The sequence below is a fragment of the Labeo rohita genome, unplaced genomic scaffold (assembly GCF_022985175.1).
Source record: "Labeo rohita strain BAU-BD-2019 unplaced genomic scaffold, IGBB_LRoh.1.0 scaffold_337, whole genome shotgun sequence".
NCBI lineage: Eukaryota > Metazoa > Chordata > Actinopteri > Cypriniformes > Cyprinidae > Labeo > Labeo rohita.
In genome coordinates this window covers 10,368-28,899 of record NW_026129255.1, presented here as the reverse complement: position 1 = coordinate 28,899, position 18,532 = coordinate 10,368, and the positions used below count along the sequence as shown (strand labels likewise).

Here is an 18,532-nt window from a genome sequence, read left to right as displayed (position 1 = left end):
TGTAAAATCCACATTTCCATCTCATATCTCAAGAACACACAAAAACAGTCCACCTGAGCTTCTACATGAAACCCATTACAACATGTGTGTCAGCCCAGTACATCTCAAGAAGAGAGTGAGGGGCCTGAGCCAAGTGAGGTCTTTGAAAGTGTAGATGAAGATGTTTTTTTGCAGAATTTGTCACTGTTTTATTTGAAACTTAACTGGTGTTTCCCCTTAAACCAAAACACCACTATCTGTCTCACTATCCAGAGCTAATAGTCCAGTTTGGACCTCTGATCCGTCTTTGGTCTCTCAGATTTGAAAGTAAGCACACTTACTTTAAACACTGTGCAAGAAAATTGCACAATATTCAAAAACCTGTGTGCTACTTTATCAGAGCGGCATTAGCTCTTTCAAGCATACTTAAGTTCAGGGAGTCTATTTCCACCTGTAGTTCAGGTGAGTAGAGGAGATGGATTTTATGCTGGTTACTACAATGACAGCATTCAGGCATCAACTGCAGCATTTAATTTCACTCATGACTCCACTTTAGCTGCAAATGAAGTCATTTACAAAGGCACAAAGTACAAGAAAAACATGTTTGTTGCAATAAAACAAGATGATGACGGTCTACACATGGGTGAAATTAAGCTGATTTTAATACATTGTAATGATTCTGTCTTCTTTGTTGTGAGGAGGCAGAGGCTGTGGAGCTTGTTGATATGGGTGTCCACTTACTGACAGAGATAGATGAAGAGTCAAACTACATTTGTGTAACACAAGAGGATCTCCTTGATTATTATCCATTAGTGCAGTACAAGATGAATGACTTACCAGTGATTATTTTTCATCATTCTCTCTTAGATTTGTAGAAACATGTCCATATTAGGGGAGGATGTCCAAGATGCTGTGTTGGCAGTTTTACCTGGGCTGCCAGAGGAGAAACTCCTGTCTCTCCTGAACAAGTTGGCAAGCATAGGAGTTGAGTCCAAGTCTGACCTTCAGTTCGTTAAAGAGGAAGATCTCCCTGATCACATTACACCAATACAGTGCTGCCGGCTTCTCAATGCGTGGAATGTAGAAGGTATGTCATAATCATCTACCTGATCGCTACTGCGGAAACACTTGACATTGAGATTAAAAAGAAGACTTCACTGATTTTTTTGTTCACCTTTATGCTTTCTCAAAACAAACTCCTACAACTTTTTTTTTTTTTTTGGAACATTAACAAAATAAATTTTGATGGTGTGTGATTTTGTTTATACAATGTATGTTAGTGTGGCCCAACACTTGAAAGGACTTAAAGGCATTATAGAGATAGAGGCCAGCAATTGAGAGGGTTTAATTTATGTTTTCTCATGTAGTAATATCAGTTTTTGGGTGAGGGCAGAGTAAAATGCAACTTTAACTTCCCTGGAGTGATTATGATTTGATTGAAGTTTGATGACACATCCTTGGTTGCACTGGATTCAGATAAATTAATATCATTGTCCTGCCTTTATGTCCTTTTAGGGCTTGAGAGTTTCTGACATTAAAGGGACAGTTCACAAGAAATGAAAATGCAGTAATCATTTACTCACCCTCATGATGTTCCAAACATGTATGAGCTTCTTTCTTCTGTTAAAGGCAAAAGAAGATATTTTTAACAATGTTGGTAAAGAGACACTTGATGGTAGTCTTTGACTTCAACTGTAGAAAAAAAATACAATGGAAATCAATGGCTACTTTCAACTGTCTAGTTACCATCATTCTTCAAAATATGATATTTTTTGTTCAGCAGAAGAAAGAAGCTCATACATGTTTGGAACAACATGAGGGTGAGTAAATGATGACAGAATTTTTATTTTTGTGTAAACTGTCCCTTTAAGCAACGATACTATTGACTTGCATTGTATGGTTATAAACATCACAATAATGAATAAATATCTTTGTGTTTGGCTGGAGTTGTATTTAAGACAACATAAAAATTAAATCGGAGAATAATTTTAATTTTAACTACTTCAACATTAATTGTGATTGGTATTGAGCTGTATCATGTTTTTTTTTTTTCCTTTTCAGACCAAACAGGTTATGACAAAGTAAATCCACAAGAAGCCACAAGAAAGGCCTATCATACCACAACAGAGGACTCTCCATCATCAAATTCTAGTTCCTCATGCACACCAAGTGTCTGCAGCACAAACAGTTCCAGTACAACTGTGGACTTAAGTGTATAGCCAGAAAACTTTGAAGTTCCCTGGAACAGGATGCCTACAGGTATTAATACAGCCATTGCAGTTGGAAGACGCCCCACAGCTAAAGGTCGCAGAGAAATGGTAAGAATTGTCATTGATGAGATGAGACTGACAGAGTTAAATCCATCAAAATCACAGTGCTTGACTGTTGCAAAAAAGATTGTTAAACAGTATCCACAAAGCTTTGCTGATGTCCTGCAAGATGGCACAAAAATTGGTACTGGCTATGGATCACTTTTGACTCAACTAAAAACAAGAGTGGAACATGTTACAGTTTTTTTCAGTTTTTCAGTTTTTCAGTTTGTCCAATCTGTAGTCACATTTTCAAAACTCTAAATACAACTGGCACAACATCTGTCTGTTATGGCCATACCGTTACAGTTTTTTCTGATGACTTAAGCACATTTTTTGTAACTATTGGCTATTTTTGCAAAACTCTACACACAAATAAGAAAACCCTTCACCAAATCAGCAAAACATTGTAGTTTTCTTGCAAAAGCTAATAAACCTTGCTTAACTCTTCAAACCTTCGTAAAAGTGGTATTTTCGTATCAAACAGTTAACACAAGCCATCACATTAATAAGCACACAATGCACCAACTACACACTGATGACACATCTGGCTTTTGCTTTCTCTGTGCACAAGGTAGGCTATGTCAGTTTGAGGTCATACTTTTCTCATAGTTCTGTAAACATAGAGGGATCCAAACTTCAAGTACTGGTGTTTATTTACACACATCAAAACAAACACAAGTGTTTTTTTCCAAGTCAAAACAAAATAGTAATTTCACTGAGGAAAAAAAAGAAATCTACATCGTGTCGTCTCTCTGGGTCCGGCCACAAAATTTTGTCTACATCACATGCAATGTCCTCTAGTCCAAGGCACCGGGGAAAATATCTTCTGGAATGGCGTATCCAGGCCTGACATGATGCCTGGTCAATATCCCCAAATGCCTCCTCCATTGCCTGTAAAAGGGCTATGCGTTGATGGGGATGACGGTCATAGACCTTCCAGCGCCAGGCAGAGAAGAACTCATTCAATTGGATTCAAGAATGGAGAGTATGGGGGGAGGTTGAGTACAGTGAAGAGTGGGTGATCTGTAAACCAGTTGCGGACCAAAGCAGCCCTATGGAAACTAACATTGTCTCATATGATGACGTATCTGGTCTGCTCTGGTCTCTGAACATTAGTAAGCATGTCATGTAAGGTGTCCAGGAATGTAATAATGTGTGCAGTGTTATATGGGCCCAGGGTTGCATGATGGTGAACAACACCATTTTGACTTATAGCTGCACACATAGTTATGTTACCACCACGTTGTCCTGGGACATTGATTATGGCACGGTGTCCAATAATGTTCCTGCCACGTCTCCTTGTCTTAGTGAGGTTAAAACCAGCCTCATCCACAAAAACCTGCTCATGACCCATGACATCTGCCTCTAGCTCCATCACTCTCTAGACAAGACAAAACAAATTCAGCACAGCAGGCCCATGCATAGCACTACAGTATGCACTTCCAGATTCAGTACCAATGATACTATAGCTTACCTGCACATAGTCATATCGCAGCTGTTTTACACGTTAACTGTTTCTTTCAAAAGGTACTCTGTAGATTTGTTTCATTCGGATTCTGTTGCGGGCAAGTACACTCCTCCTTGTCCTCTTCCTCTAACTTCACCTCCTTGTCTTTGTCGTCCTCTTCCTCCTACTTCTTCACCTCCACGTCCTCTTCCTCTGCCTCCTCTAATTCTCACTCTTCTCACTCTTCCTGCTCCCTCCATTGTACTCCACACGGACAGCTTACCTGTAGCTTATTTATAGTGCTTAGGCTGATTGCAAAGTGAACTAATTATCTAAAACAGTTTTCACATGTGACAGTGTGCCAGACAGTTGGCAAAATAGTGTAAATAATAGCCATAAATGTGTATAGTTTTGCTAGGAGTGTGTTGATCGTTTGGAAATTGAGAGTAAAGCAGTGAGTTGTGTTTACAGTTCCGCAAAAAGAGTGCTGTGCAGTGGATTGTACCTACAGTTTTGCAAAGTGTGTGTTACAAAATTGCAAACTGAGTGTAAAGCAGTGTTTGTGCTTTTAGTTTTGCAAACTCAGTGAGTGGTTTTGCTATAAGTATTAATAGTTTTAGAAATTGTGCTATAAGAATCACAGTTAGGGTTTAAGCCATCAGAAAAAACTGTAACACAATTCATGTTGTTTTTACACATTATTCAGTCAATTCATATGTTTCTAAAATGCTTAAATTTTCTTTTCACACAAGCTTACTTCATACCAAAATCATGGCTTTCTTACCTTTTTTACAAATGCTTAAACACAGCATGACAGAAATGAAGACCTAATGTTCCAAACTTTAAATATAGTGTAAAGCCTCTACTTCTGCAGCAACAGCAGCTCAAAAGAGCTGATAAGAATTATTTTAATTTCTAATAATTGAGAAATAGTTGATTTCAATCTTACAGTTTCAATTGCTAACGAGCATTTACCAATACTTGAAGTACTTTTTCTAAACTCTTAACACAGCAACACACCTACATCACACAATTAGCCAAATTGTTCATTTTCTGGCCAAAACCATATTTTGTTAAATGAATGTAACTATACCAACTCTATCAAAACACAGCAAACCCGATTCAAAACGAGTCATTCGGTCAAAACATTAGCACTAGTTTCTATCCAACAGAAACATATAGTCAATCATAGCACAGTGCCTGTCAAAATACTAACATTTGATGGCTTTACAAAAGTTGCATTGATTGTCATGTTTCAGTTCTACCCAAATATAAGAGACAATATTTAAATCTATTGTTTTTTGTTTGTTTGTTTTTTTGTTTTTGTTTTTTTTTTTTTTTTTTTTTTTTTGTAATTTGATTTTACCCTAAATAGAAACCCATTTTACATTTGTAGGTGTTGAATGTGTTCTTTCTTGGCAATATACTATCTAAAACGGAATGAGTCATCATTACTTTATAGAATGTACAATAGAAAAAGATAGGGTCCTCTATGCAGAAATTCGATTGGGACATTGATTGCAATTGCTTTCCATTGGGTTGGGGTTGGATGTGGATGGTGCCCTATGATAGCTGATGCCAGTGATCAACAGAAATTCCAACATACGTGGCCTTTGGTTACTATGCAAGCTTGTTTCCGTCACAGAAAAAGAAAGAAAATACGATTATTATGACCATTTTTATCTCACAATTCGGACGTATATTCTTGGAATTCCAAGTTTACATCTTGCAATTCAGACTTTATCAGAATTGTGAGATAAAAAAGTCACAATTACCCTGTACCCTTTATATTCCAAGGGAGTCATAAGCTTTTGTAGGTTCCTCATGTGTAAGGAAAAAAAACAAACATAAAAATGCACAGTCCAGCACACATTCTTACTCCTCTCCCCTACCTTTTCTTCTCCCCTTTTCTGATCCAACTACTCCTCTACCTCCTACAACTATTTCTCTCCCTCTCCCAGACATTATTTTTTCTCTCCTTGATTCTTTGTGTTGTTCTGCATCCACAAAACCAATTCAAAGAGGTCTTTTTATGTTGATGTAATGGGAAGAGCTTCAACACCTGTTTATTCCTTCAAATGAGAATGGAATCAGCTATTTCTAAATATTTCATTGATCTGTTACTTAAAAATGCTTATTAGTTGTTAAAATATTTTATATAGAAATATTTTTCAATACTTTTGAGCTGCTCTTGTTGCAGATGTAGAAGCTTTATACTGTATTTAAGGTTTGGAACATTAGATCTTCATTTCTGACATGCTGTGTTTAAGCATTTGTAAAAAAAGATAAGAAAGATCTATGATTTTGGTATGAAGTAAGCTTGTGTGAAAAGAAAATTTAAGCATTTTAGAAATGTATAAATTGACTGAATATTGTGTGAAAACAACATGAATTGTGTTAATGGTATGGCCACAACAGACAGATGTTGTGCTAATTGTGTTTAGAGTTTTAAAAATGTGACTACAGAATGGACAAAGGGATGTTAGCAACTGAAAAAAAGTGTAATGAATAATTTCAAGTATTTCCATTACATGCCCAAGCACAATAAAAAATGCACTCTGGATTGGTTTTGTTCAAAACAATACAGAAAAGCAAAAAAAAAAAGAAAGAAAATGTCTAGATGAGGGAGAGTTGGATGAAGGAGAGGACTGGTTGGACCAGGGAGAGGACAAGGTGTGAGAGAGGAATAGTTGGACCAGGACTGTCTGGTTTGGTTCAGCTACCAAATCAGACATCAAAAGATTACAATGGACAGTTAGGACTGCTAAGAGGATTATTGGTGCTCCTCTGCCCGACCTCCAAGATCTTTACACCTCCAGAGTGAGGAAAAGGGCTAATAAAATCACTTTAGACCCCACACACCCAGCTCACTCCCTCTTCGAACTGTTGCCTTCTGGTCTGCACCACAGAGCACCAACCTCCAGAACCGCCAGACACAAGAACAATTACAACATTCATTACTATAAACTGTCCATCATAACTGACACATTTATACATATAAAACCGAAAATTGTACATTTATAAACTGCACACTTGTAAATAATATCTGTGCATTCATTTAAACAATTACATTTTTTTTATTATGTAGCGTTATATTACAGAAGTGTTATAATTCATATGCATGTCTGCACCATCATGTATGTTTGCTCTAGTCTGTATACTTTCTGCACTGGAAGCTTCTGTCACCATATCAGATTTCTTGTGTGAACATATTTGGGAATAAAGCTCTTTTTGACTTTCTGACATTCAGACTAGAGAGGAGAGGTAGAGGGCAAAAGGGTTGTGTGTAGAGATAGAGGGTTGTGTGTGTGTGTGTTTTGTTTTTTTTTTTTTTTTTGAATTTATGATCATGGCTTTATTGGCCATTTAATTTTTCCAAAAAAAAAAAAAACCTTTATGCGCAATTCTGTCACTTTTCTTTTACATTGCTTAAAGTACTGATGACTCCTTCACAATGCTGTACACATACTATCTAAATTAATCCACACATTCACACACACACAAAATGAAGAGTTCAGCTGACTAAATTTTTATTTATTTATTTTTAATGGATCTCATATTGTGTGTTATATGCACAAGTAATGCAGTTTTTGTAATGTCATTAATTGTTAGCATTTTTACAGTCTATACACTATGATTGACCATATGTTCCTGTTGGATAGAAAACTAGTGCTAATGTTTTGACCGAATGACTCTATTTTGAATCGGGTTTGCTGTGTTTTGATATTTGAGTTAGTATATGTAGAAAAAGGTACTCAGCATTTTGAAATGTAGAGTTTGTATTTATTTAACAAAATGTGGTTTTGGCCAGAAAATTAACTGTTTGGCTAATTGTGTGATGTAGTTGTGTTGCTGTGTTAAGAGTTTAGAAAAATGACTTTAAGTATTTGGAAATGCTTGTAAGCAATTGAAAAAAACTGTAATCGTGGCTGTACATTATCAAGACGAAGAAAACCGAAAAATACCTCAAATCCGTCATCTGAAGACATCGCCCCAGGACCTGCAGACCAATATGGTTGTATGAGATGGCAGCCTGAGTGTCCTGTAGAAGAGACTGAGGAGAGTCTCAAAGAAAAACAACAAGAAATGAAAGACCTCTACAGTACTGAGGGGCCAGCTGGGGTTGGGAGAGGACATCTCAGTCAGCTAATGAAGGCAAAATATTATCTTCAAAGGAAGTCCATCAATTCCTACCCACCTCCATCGATTGCTGACTTGAAAAGTGAATGGCCGTATCTTTTCATGCCCAAAGAGATGTACATGCACTTAAAGTCTCTTACAAATATAACCATTCTGGAGAAACTTGAGAAGTCTATGGAAGAAAGGGGAAAGATGATACTTCAGTGTTTCTGTCGAAAGCCAGGAGGGACAAATGCAGATGAGATGCAGTGCATACTTATGAAGTATGATGACAGTTGAGCATCCTCTTTTATCCCATGTGTCATCCTTCTGATTCTGTCACACTTCAAGGAAAAACCTGAAGCACTCATTCTTCAGACAGATGTAAGTCATGCTCTGTGCTTTTTTTTATTCTAAAATTTTGTTATGGGGTTATAGTTTATATGTAATTACTTTTTTCCCCAATTTTTTATTTTTTGTTTTGTTTCTTATAGGTGTCAGCAACAGTGGCCGACGTGGAAAAGAGTTTTACACTTCCAGACTCTCTGAGACTGATTGTCTTAGGTAATGTACAATGAACCAAAATCTATAAATTATTTAATAAACTTGGTCTGTTGTATTTTCAGTTTGTTTTTTTTTTTTTTTTTTTTTTTTTTTTAAATCTATAACCGCTTTTAATCTATAACCGCGAGTGCAACGCCGCACTGTGCGTTAGCATTCCGTTTGCCGGTTAGCCTGCCATTTGCGTTCCCACTCAGGTCTCTATTCACGTCTACTACCGCTTTCCTTTCTTCCCTCGCTCTCGTTGATCGCTCGTTTTTATTCTACAACCGCGAGTGCAGCGTGTTTGTAGTGTGTTAGCCGGTTAGCTTGCCATTCACTTTTAATTTTTCTACACAAGTTCATCAGACAACAGTGGTGAGTTGAAATCATTCTACATCTACGGTGAGTAATGGCTTCTTCTCCTTTCCTGGTAACCTGCATCACCTGTCATATGTATAGTTTATCAATCTCTGTGGGCAGCGAGGGATTCACATGTGATAAATGCAGGAAAATAGTTAGGCTGACAGAGAAGATTTCAGAACTAGAGACACGCATCCAAACTTTAATCGAGGATAGTAAGAATGTGAGGGCATTAGATACGGCTTTGGATGCGACTAGCTTAGGAAGTCCCGTACATTGTTCGGTTCCGGTGTTACACCAAATTCTGTGACCATCGTATTCTGTGACCCTAGTAGGCGCTGTTGTCACTGTTTGGCTTAAACTCGATCACACAGGCGGATTGGGTCCGCAAACAGCGTAACTTTAAAATATAGGTGAGATCTGTGACACGTTCATAAAATGTTTGCGTGTGAACGCGTTTGGCGCCCGTGCACATCCATCTATGCACAATGAGAGAGTTTTGCAAATGAACTCATCATACATAGCCTAAGGGAAAATCTTTAACACAGAAAGACTTAAATGTCCAACAAATGTACTGTGTACTTTAAAAATAAATAAATACATAATTAAAAAATAATAATAATAAAAAAAAAACTTTAAAAGTTTTAATATGAACAGTGCAACTTTTACAATACTGAATTGTCATTTATTTTATTTATTCATTTTCTAATACTTTTCATTTTTAAAGTTACTTTAATTTCTATTTAATTAAAAATATCTCTCTTTTCTCTGTCCAGTTGCTCTCTCTCCGTTACTCCAGGTTCTTGTTCATAATTGACTGGAGAAGCGGATCGGCTCCTTCTGCGTGCTTGCATCTTTTAAAAAGTCACAAAAAGTCAGTGTTAAGAAGACAGATGTGTTATTGTTTCAAAGCTAGTCGTTATACTTATACACACAATATTTTGTTGTTGGCTTTTCTATCTTTTTCTTTCCTGTTGTTGTTACTATTATTATATTAGTATTAAAAGGTAAACTGTAAAGAGAGACAACACTCGTAGTAGAATTCCTTTTGATCTTTTTATCATTACTATTGTATTGTATTAAAAGGTAATGCGTTGATTGCATGCAAAGTATGCAGTTTTGCAGGAGATGGGCGACTATTTTGTTCTGAAGAAATGTATTTTTCTTCTGTTTTGAAACAGATAGGGATGACAGCTGTAATTTTGTTCATTTTTATTTTGGGGTATATTTGTTACAGCCCAGTGAAGGAGCAGAGACGAGCAACGCAAGATAAATGAATATCAGCAACAAGGAGTACAATTCATTTTCATTTATTGTGGAAGCATTCAGATAATTTTCCCCTAAATGCCACAATACAAGCTTCCGAGACAGAAATATTGCTGACTTTAAGAGCTACCATAGCCTAACAAAATAAAAATGAACAAAAATACAGGCAACAATTAAAATTTATCACACATGAAGCAATTAAAGTCTTCACCTTATAAGTTAGAAAATAACTCATAGTCCATTGGTAAAAAGGACTAACTTGACTGATGTGCATATATTAGTAGGATTATTTGCAAGTTACAACAGTGCATAATGGACTCTAACATGGTAACTGAGCTTAAGAGGTATCTTCTTGTGAGGGAATATCCCAAAAATGCTGACAAACATCAGTGTTACATCATAAAGAGGAGAGCCTCAAATTTCTGCATGATTGGTAAGGGAATAGCATAAACTATAAATAAAATAATTATGTGCAGTGTTTGCTGTTAATGGTTTGCCAGTGTAAAACCATGGCAATAAAGCTACTTAAATCTTAATTTAAGTGCTGATTTAGTCACTGTTCATGCAAGCACAATTATATATTTTGAAATATAGCCTTGATCCCAAAAATTACAATACAATGTTCTTTGATAACTTTGATAACTGTGATCAGTCAAGTCATTATTTGTTATAGTGAGAGTAACAGAATGGTTTGTCCATATATATATATATATATATATATATATATATATATATATATATATATATATATATATATATATATATACACATATACACACACATACACGTTGCGTTTCCATGTTTTATAGGGACATTCCATAGGCGTAATGGTTTTTATACTGTACAAATTGTATTTTCTGTCGCCCTACACCTAAACCTAGCCCTCACAGGAGACTGTGCACACTTTTACTTTCTAAAAAAAAAAAAAAAAATAATAATCCTGCTTGATTTATAAGCCTGTTTCCTCATGGAAACACAAATGTCCCCACAAGGTCAAAATTTACTGGTATTACTATCCTTGTGGGGATATTTGGTCCCCATAACGTGATAAATACCAGGTGCACATGCACACACACATATATATACGTATATATATGATATCGAGAGAGAATGATACTGAGTGAATGCTTCTGACACAGTATACATCAAATACGTTTACTGCAAACTCTCTAAATTCCAGCCTCAGCCCAATCAGAAGTACCAGTACTTACTTAGAAACCTATACAAAGCAGCTAGAAAGAAATGCTCATTTTAAAGAAATACGTCAGATGGATTTAGAGGCTTTTGCATCTGAACTCTTTGTATATAGATTATAGATACAATGTTTGTAAATTTATTTAACATTTGTGGTAAAACAAAAAACAAACAAACAAAAAAGGTACATGCAAGGACAGATAAATTACCTGAAATGGTTTAATTATGTCAGGAAACACATAACAATGGGGTCACAAATTCTGATACCCCTTTTAAATATTAGTAGTCTGTTTTTGTGACATCAGCTTCATGAGCATTTTTAAATGTTTCTGTTGCATACAAGATGCAAAAATATGCTGCTCTGCAAACAACTGGATTGTGTTTAATCTTATGAAATAAACTGGTTTAATAAGCCTGTTAAATAACCAGCATTTCTAAACAAATTCCACACATCCACTTTAATTTTTTTATTTATTTATTTATTTAAGAAGCAGTTAAGAAATTGTACAAACATACATAGGAGAACATTCAAGAGTAGCCTGCAAAATTATTTAATGTAACAGCTGTACTGTGCATATTTAGACCAAAATTCTTTGGATAGCCTATAGAATAAAGAAAGTTACACAATACCAGACTGTATTGACGCGCTCATACAAAATCACGCGCAAACATTTTATGAAAGTGTCACAGATCTCACCTATATTTTAAAGTTACGCTGTTTGCGTACCCAATCCGCCTGTGTGATCGAGTTTAAGCCAAACAGCGACAACAGCGCCTACTAAGGTCACAGAATACGATGGTCACAGAATTTGGTGTAACACCGGTAACTTCGCCTTTGCAGCAGGGCAACTGGGTGACTGTGAGACGGCATAGTTGCGGGTCAAAACACCGCTCTTCCGTTCCGATCAGAACATCAAACAGGTTCTCCCCCACTCAGTGACGCACCCACTGAGAAACCTGATCAAAGTGCTCTAGTTATTGGCGATTCTATTGTACGGAACGTGAAAATAGAGACACCAGCCACCATAGTCCAATGTTTACCGGGAGCCAGAGCGCCTGACATTTTGGCAAATTTAAAAGTGCTGGCTAATGCTAAACGTAAATTCAGTAAGATCGTTATTCACGTCGGCACAAATGATGTTCGACTTCGCCAGTCGGAGATCACTAAAAATAATGTTAAAGAGGTGTGTGAACTTGCAAGTACGATGTCAGACACTGTAATTTGCTCTGGCCCCCTCCCTGCGTATCGTGGTGACGAGATACATAGCAGACTGTCGTCACTAAATGGCTGGATGTCTAAGTGGTGCCCGCAGAATAACATAGGTTTCATAGACAGTTGGACAAGTTTTTGGGGCAGACCTGACCTGTTGAAAAGAGATGGTCTTCATCCCTCCAGGGGTGGTGCTGCTCTTCTCTCTAGTAATATGGCATATAGTCTTAGAGTTTGCACTTGACTAACTGGGGCCCAGGTCAGGAAGCAGACAGACTGGCTAATCCAACCGTCTGTTAGCCGCCTCACGTCACCAAAATCAGTTAATTCTCAGCACATAGAGACCCTTACACCTAGATATCATGCTATAGAGACTGTGTCTGTTCCTTGAGCTAGACAATACAAAAGACGTCCAAACCAATTTAAGAGTAACAATCTAATCAACGTTCAACAAATTAAAAATTTACATAATACAGAGAAACAAATGATAAAACTTGGCCTTTTGAATATCAGGTCCCTCTCTACAAAAGCGCTTTTTGTAAATGATATTATCATTGATCATAACCTAGATGTGCTATGTTTGACAGAAACCTGGCTAAAATCAGAAGATTACATTATCTTAAACGAGTCTACCCCTCGTGATTACTGTTATAAACATGAGCCACGTCTAAAAGGTAAAGGGGGAGGTGTTTCTACAATTTATAGCAATATTTTTAGTGTTTCACAGAGAGCGGATTTCAAGTATAACTCGTTTGAAGTAATGGTGCTTCATATAACATTATCCAGAGAAACAAGTGTTAATGATGATAAATCCCCTATGACATTTGTACTTGCTACTGTATACAGGCCACCAGGGCACCATACAGATTTTCTTAAAGAATTCGCTGATTTTATATCTAAGCTGGTGTTGGCTACAGATAAGGTCTTAATAGTAGGTGACTTTAACATCCATGTTGATATTGAAAATGATGCACTGGCAGCTGCATTTACAGACATTCTAAATTCTATTGGAGTTAGACAACACGTGTCAGGTCGCACTCATTGTCGAAATCATACTCTAGACTTAATACTGTCACATGGAATTGATGTCAATGCCGTTGAGATTCTGCAGCAAAGTGATGATATCTCTGATCATTATCTAGTCTCGTGTATTCTCCAGATGACTAAAACTGTCATCATGTCAAACTGTTAGATTATTGTAATGCTTTATTGGGTGGTTGTTCTGCTCGCTTAATAAACAAACTTCAGCTGGTCCAAAATGCAGCAGCTAGAGTTCTTACTAGAACCAAAAAGTATGATCATATTAGCCCGGTTCTGTCTACACTGCACTGGCTCCCTATTAAACATCGTATAGATTTTAAAATCTTGCTAATTACTTACAAAGCCCTGAATGGTTTAGCTCCTCAGTACCTGAGCGAGCTCCTATCACATTATAGTCCCTCACGTCCGCTGCGTTCTCAAAACTCTGGCAATTTGATAATACCGAGAATATCAAAATCAACCGCGGGCGGGAGATCATTTTCTTATCTAGCGCCCAAACTCTGGAACAATCTACCCTACAATGTTCGGGACGCAGACACACTCTGTCAGTTTAAATCTAGATTAAAGACCCATCTCTTTAACCTTGCTTACACATAACAAATCAACATATTCTTATAATTCAAATCCGTTAAAGGATTGTTAGGCTGCACTAATTAGGTCAACCGGAACCGGGAACACTTCCCATAACACCCGATGTACTCAGTGCATCGTCAGAAGAATGGCATCTACGCTAATATTAGTCTGTTTCTCTCTTATTCCGAGGTCACATTAACCACCAGATCCAGTCCGTATCCAGATCAGATAGTCACTGCAGTCCCCCGGATCCAGTCCGAACCCAGCCCAGATGGTGGATCAGCACCTAGAGACGACCTCTACAGCCCTGAATGTCAGCGGAGTCCACATCAACTAGATGAGCCCCAGAGACGGATCCACAGTGAAGACCACATCACCTAGACGGCTGTCGGCACAAGACCACAGGAACTTTGGCCAGAGGAGAACTGGCCCCCCGACTGAGCCTGGTTTCTCCCAAGGTTTTTTTCTCCATTTGTCACCGATGGAGTTTTGGTTCCTTGCCGCTGTCGCCTCTGGCTTGCTTAGTTGGGGACACTTTTCTCTTAACACAATATTGCATTTTATGTTATTGTTTTTGATTAACTACCTTTACCTAAAATGTGAGTGTTAAACTGTTTACCTAAACTGTTGTAAATTGTTGATGTACTGTTTCCTATTTAATATTGTACAGCCGCCTTGTCACAATTCTGTATTGTTAAAGGCGGTATATAAATAAAGGTGACTTGACTTGACTTGACTATTTTTTATAACATGTTGCCTGTATTTATTCATTTAGGTGAAATTCTCACTGCAACTCAGTGGATGCTGAGTATTGAGGGCCAAGTGGTCGTGAATCCACACCCCAACTTTGTGGCAGGATTTGCTGCTTTGTTTGCATCATGCATCTTCAATCTGGTGTACCAGCATGAGGCATCCTGCACACTTGAGTTTATCCAGAGGTAAAAAATTACTTAACTATGCATGTGCGTATGTATATTACTTAAATATAAAAGTTAGAGGTTTTGTTCACCCAAAAATGAAATTTCAGTCATTAATCGCTCTCCCTCATGTCATTCAAAAGCCATAAGACCTTTGTTCATCTTTGGAACACAAATAAATATTTTTTAAAGAAGTCCAAGATGATTTTCCCCTTTCATAGACATCAATGCAATTGACATTTTTAAGTCCCAGAAAGGTAGTGAAGACATCAGTGGTTCAAACATAACGTCATGAAGCGATGAGAATACTTTTTGTATGAAAATAAAACAAAAACAAAAACTTTATTCAACATTTCGGCACTGAGTATCCCTTTAATTTAATAAAGTGACAAGAATACTTTTGTTCACCAAAAACACACACCAGAGACTGAAAGAAATTGTTGATTAAAGTAATTTTTATTTATTTATTTATTGTGCACAAGTGTATTCTCATCGCTTCATAAAATTAAGGTTGAACCACTGGAGTCGCATGTTTAGCGATTCAGACCTGCCAACCTGTACGCATTTTGCGTAGCGGCTACGCATTTTGACTTCAAAGTACGCTGGTACGATTTGTCACTCTAAAATACGGTGACTCCTTTGTGCACGCACAGTACCTAAATCAAGCAACAGCAATGAAGAAGGAGTTCGACCAATCAGAGCGATGATTGACAAATGCGTAAGACCTATCATTAAAAAGAGACAGCGAAACAAAATCACGCTTGCCTCGTCACTGTACTTTTTCATTCCCGCCACATGATTTCTTAAAAAGAGGACCATACGCACGGTAACGTTACGTCCATATTCTTAAGGTAAAGGGTTTGGGGTGGATGTGGAAAGTTCAAATACTGAGTTTTTCCCTCTGTAATGATCGTGTTGATCTAAACAAATATAGAATAGAATAAAATAAAAGCATACATTCATATTCAGCCACATCATCTGCAGCTTATTTGTGTTCGTTTAGCAGCACTGAACAGTGTCGTAAAATTATGGCTTTTAGTCCAAAAGTACGCGTACTTGAATTAATGGGTATATAGTTGCACCAGAGCTGCACCTTTAGATCATTTTTCAATTGACAACGATTCGCCCGTGTCTGATAAACCTTTGAAAAAGTCTTACCAGAACACTTAGAACTGCGCTCGCGCTGCTGCCGACACAGAGCAGACAAGCCATGTTTGAGTAACAGCTTCACAAACCGTTTACACAGTAAGTTACACAGTATTGTTTATGTATTCGTTCATATTATCACAGAAATACTGGGACCAAAGTTAAAGCCTTCAAAACTTCAAAAGTCTTTTGAAAGTGTCCTGACGCTTCAAATAACGCTTGTGTCGATTTTATTGTTTCGCTACTAGGTGGGGTTAAGTGTCTGCTAAAAAATGTATTTGTGATTGAATCTAGATTCATTCAAAACCGCTGATTCATCCAGTAATATAACAAGTGAAGTATTCAGGAGTGAGACATTAAATCATTCATTCGAACCACTTTTTCATAATTTAATATTAACAACTGGTGTAAAATATATTATACATATTAATTTAAATGTTCAATAATTCAAATTCAAATTAAGTTATTCTGAATTTAGTTATTCTGAAAATTGTGGCTGCATTGCTTGCTTCACAACCCCACAACCTCCCAGCAACACCCCCCAAAGATCACACCCCCCCACTCCCGGATGGTACTCAAAAATTTTACAAGGTTGGCAGGTCTGACGATTTCATATTTTAACGATTATTCCTTTCCTATAGGGACTTGAAAATGTCAGTTGCATTGCTCTCCATTGAGGGGGAAAATTGTCTCGGATTTTAATTAAAAATTTGTGTTCCAAATATAAACAAAAGTCTTACACGTTTTGAACGACATGAGGGTGAGTGATTAATGACAATGAAATTCCATTTTTTGGTGAATTAAACCTTTGACACTACTTCAAGAAATAGGCCATCCAAAAATTCAAATTCTGTCATGTATTCATCTTCGAGTTATTCTAAACCTGTAAAAAAAAAATCCAGTTAAACAAAATACTTGGCTATGGCTCAGTTTTTTTCCTCCATAATGTGGAAGTCATTGAGAACTAAAGATGTTTGGTTTACTCATTCTTTGCAATATATTCTTTTATTATAGTAGAAAAAATACATTTATTCAGGTTTGAAAAAACTTGACATAATTTTTCTTTTTTGGATGAATTATTCCTTCGTAATGCATTACTATAGTTCAGCAAATGCTTTTGAACTATTGAACTAGTTTTATTAAATTTTGCACATGCTTGTGTTTGTCAGTTCACAGTTAAAATAGTTATTTACAGGAATTTCATAGTAAAAATGTTACAGCTACATCTTGGCTTTTGTTGAATTCACAGGATTTTATTGGCAACTTTTGTTGCCAGGTAGGTACTGTAATTTAGCGTAATTACAAAAAAAACCTGTAGTGCGTTTTTACAAGTTTAATTTTATAATCCTGTAAAAAAAAAAAAAAAAATACAGTATCCTGCAAACATCAATTTATTGTAAATTGCTAAGCAGTGTTCTACTGTAATCCATTTTACAGAAATTAGCGGCTATTTTACAGGATTTTATTGGCAACTTTTTTGCCAGTAAATTATTGTAAATTCTACAGTATGTTCTTTACAGTGTAGTGTTTGCATGAACGCTAAATAAAGTGATGGGGCTGATGTGCGCATTTGTCACAAGCTTCAAATTGGAATTGTTTTTTTTTTCCGATATGCGCACACTGCGCAAATATATTGTTTCCCATTGTTTGCACATAATAACCACTCTCCTACACTGTTTCTTTGTTTATTTTTAATGGCAGAATTAATATTTATCAATTTCTGGAAAAATATATAAACTGCTGTGTCATGCTGCTTATATTAATCACACAGTAAAAATGTCCCTCTCCGCGCCTATAACCAGTCGTCTGTGGATGAGCTGCATTGATTATAATGGAAGATCACGATAAATGGAGAGAGACAGATTTATTGTTTAAGGGAGTTTGCAAAAGATATTGATTTACAACAGTTCACTAAACAAAGAAGTTAATATTAAGTGACTTGTATTGTCTGAACACTATTGCCTGATTTTGCTCAAAAGTACAAAGTACTGTAACAGCGCAGCGTTGTTTCGTTTATGCATGAATGGCCGTTTTTAAACGAATCTGACTCAATTACCTATTCATAAAGACAGTCACTTGCTTCGTTCCTGAATGAATCAGCCATTTGAACAAATCAATTCAATGAACGATTCAGTGATAAAATCAGTGACTTGCCTTCTGTGCCACCTCTGTTGTAAAATTTTTTTATACTGATTTCATTTGATTGGTAACTTATTCTTATTCTACTTGTTTTTTTCTGCTGTTTTAATTAGATTAAAAAAACAAACAAAAAAAAAAAAAAACATATTTTTGAATTTGACAAAAGTGAAAGATACATCTTGCTGATGCGCTTGGACACATCATCAGTGATGTAACCTGGGGTCACTGGGTGTTTCGGGTCTTTCAACATCAGACACCCTCACCCAGGCGACCCGACCAGAGTTGA

At 36.7% G+C, this 18,532-nt stretch overlaps 1 pseudogene; it reads left to right on the top strand.

Moving 5' to 3' along the window:
* The first annotated feature begins 858 nt into the window (after positions 1 to 858).
* LOC127160360 (uncharacterized) lies at positions 859 to 14,986 on the top strand (annotated as a pseudogene).
* Positions 14,987 to 18,532: the final 3,546 nt, after the last annotated feature.